This window comes from Vicia villosa, linkage group LG3, assembly GCF_029867415.1.
Source record: "Vicia villosa cultivar HV-30 ecotype Madison, WI linkage group LG3, Vvil1.0, whole genome shotgun sequence".
Lineage (NCBI taxonomy): Eukaryota > Viridiplantae > Streptophyta > Magnoliopsida > Fabales > Fabaceae > Vicia > Vicia villosa.
The window spans coordinates 123,458,982-123,462,316 of NC_081182.1; positions in this window are offsets into that span (position 1 = coordinate 123,458,982).

The following is a 3,335-nucleotide window of genomic DNA, read 5'->3' on the forward strand; positions in this document are numbered from 1 at the left end:
GTGCTGTCAGCGGGTTTGACTGTTAACTCGTTGTCCTTGAATTATCATAACAATTAAAGTGAAAACTTAACAGTTAAAGTTAATTTTTTATTTTTGTTTTTGTTTTTGTTGTGTTAATGGTGAAAATTTATTTACCTGAGATGTTAGAAAAAACACAAACATAATATATAATTTAAATATACCGTACGCGAACGAAATTACCGATAATAATCTTGAAAAATATTTAATGCACAGAAAAATAAATATTTAACTAGCAATAAACACACATAATACTATTTTGATAATTAAACGACATTACGACAGACAATACAATATTTAATACTGACAGTACAAATATTACATAATAATATAGCGAACAGTACGACAAATATAATGAACGGTACATTATTTGAAAATGAAAGATACGACAAATTTTAAATATGACGATTAAAAACCCATGCTATAAATAACAACATATAGATGCACGGGAGTGTAAGCATCCCAGGTCCGCATTTTTCAGGACTGTGCAGACAGAAAAAGGACATGATCACCACCAAAACAGTGATGACCATAAGAAAAAACGTATCCATCCACTTTGCCATTTTTGCCGGGGAAGAAGAGAAAATAATTATGAGATAGAAATTTGGGAAATGAGTGAAATTTGATGTGAGAATTTATGGAAAAAATGAGGGGTGTTTATAGAGTGAAAAGAAGGATGGAGACGTTGGGGAATGAAGTGATACCGTACAAAAAAGGAAAATTTGAGTGGTAGTAGGATTTGAAAGAAAGTGTATGGTAGGGTTTGAAAAGAAAGATGTATGGAATAAAGTTAGGATTTGATTTGAAGGAAAGAGATTTGAAAAGAAAGGAAAAGATTTGAAAACAATAGTATAGTACAAAAATTAGTGGGAAACAAAAACTAATAATAATTTAATTGTTACCAGTACAGTCTGAATCCCCGTACTCTGCGCCTGCAAAATTTAATTCTGTACCAATTGCGTCAGTACTATTTATCTGCAAATAAATCTCAAATAAACAGCGTGTGTGAAGTGATAAACAGTACTTGGTGTTTTTGTAAGAATAAATTCAACAGCGAACCAAAATACCGTATAAAAAATATTCTAAAAAAAAACTGAGCATTCATAAAATCAGGATATTTATGAAATAAAATCCAAGATTATACGAAACTCCCAATTTTAGACAGAAGTCTGTTGCCTTCTCTCTGAAAAAGATGCGGGCAAATTTTGGGGTATAACAAATCCCATTCTTTGTTCTTTGATTTTTTTAACCAAGTTCAAAATGAAAAAGAGTTTAGAATCGTAAAGGTTAGAAGTGATCGTGGAGGAGAATTCGAGAACAATCTTTTTGAAAAGTTCTTTAAAGATAATGGCATTTTTCATGATTTCTCTTGTCCTAGAACTCCCCAACAAAATGGAGTTGTAGAACGAAAGAATAGAACATTGCAAGAAATGGCCAGAATCATGATTAACGAAACCAATATGGCTAAACATTTTTAGGCAGAAGCATTGAACACAACGTGTTATATTCAAAATAGAATTTCTATAAGGCCTATTCTTGAAAAGACTCCTTATGAATTATGGAAGAACAGAAAACCCAACATTTCATATTTCTATCCTTTTGGATGTACTTGTTATATATTGAACACTAAAGAACATCTGAACAAGTTTGATTCTAAGGCACAAAATTGCTTTCTCCTTGGATACTCTGAACGTTCAAAAGGTTATAGAGTATACAATGCAGAAACTCTGATTGTTGAAGAATCAATCAATGTTAGATTTGATGATAAGCTTGGCCATCAAAAGCCAAAGCAAGCTGAAAATTTTGCAGATATGGAAGTTCAACTTACAAACTCTGAAGACTCAGAAGCAAAAGACAATTCAGAAGATCCTCAAATTACATCATCTATGGAGGACCTGAGAATTTCTGAAGAAACCTCACAGAAAAGATCTTCTAGACTCACCTCAGCACATCCAGAAGATGTTATACTTGGAAAGAAAGATGACCCCATTAGAACCAGATCATTTCTTAGAAATAATCAAGAATCTCTATGTGGATTAGTTTCTATGGTTGAGCCAACTTCTGTTGATGAAGCTCTTCAAGATACTGACTGGATAATTGCTATGCAAGAAGAACTGAATCAGTTTACCAAAAATGATGTATGGGATTTAGTTCTAAGACCTGATGGATTCAATATCATTGGAACAAAGTGGGTATTTAGAAACAAATTGAATGAGCAAGGAGAAGTTGTCAAAAACAAAGCATGACTGGTTGCACAAGGATATAGTCAGCCAGAAGGTATTGACTATAATGAAACCTTTTCCCCAGTCGCCAAGTTAGAATCTATTAGATTATTAATTTCCTTTACTGCTCAATATGACATTACTTTGTATCAAATGGATGTTAAGAGTGCATTTTTAAATGGTTACTTAGAAGAAGAAGTTTTTGTCCATCAACCTCCTGGTTTTGAAGATTCAAAATATTCAGAACATGTGTTTACAATTAAGAAATCTTTATATAGTCTGAAATAAGCTCCCAGAGCTTGGTATGAACAATTAAGTTCATTTCTTCTAGATAAAGATTTTACCAGAGGAAAAGTGGACACAACCTTATTTTGTAAGACATTTAAAAATGATATTTTAATTTGTCAAATATATGTAGATGATATTATATTTGGAACTTCTAATGTTTCTCTTGGAAAAGAATTTGCTAAGTCCATGCAAGCAGAATTTGAGATGAGTATGATGGGAGAACTTAAATTCTTTCTGGGAATTCAAATTAATCAAACTTCTGAAGGAACTTACATACATCAAACAAAGTATGTCCAAGAACTTTTGAAGAAATTCCATCTATCAGAAAGTAAAGAAGCCAAAACTCCAAAGAAATTCCATCTATCAGAAAGTAAAGAAGCTAAAACTCCAATGCATCCTACATGCATTATGAGAAAAGATGAGGTAAGTAAGAAAGTAGATCAGAAAATCTACAGAGGTATGATTGGATCTCTACTCTATCTAACTGTATCTAGACCAGATATTTTGTTTAGTGTATGTTTATGTGCAAGATTTCAACCAGATCCTAGAGAATCTCACTTGACTACTGTCAAGCGAATTCTGAGGTATCTGAAAGGTACTACTAATGTTGGATTGCTTTACAGAAAATCCAAAAATATCAAATTAGTAGGATATTGTGATACTGATTTTGCTGGAGAGATAGTGGAACGTAAAAGCACTTCTGATCTCCTGGTACAGCAAGAAGCAAGCTACAATTGCAGTATCAACTACAAAAGCAGAATATGTAGCTACTGCAGGCTGTAGCACTTAGATAATATAGATGAAAAG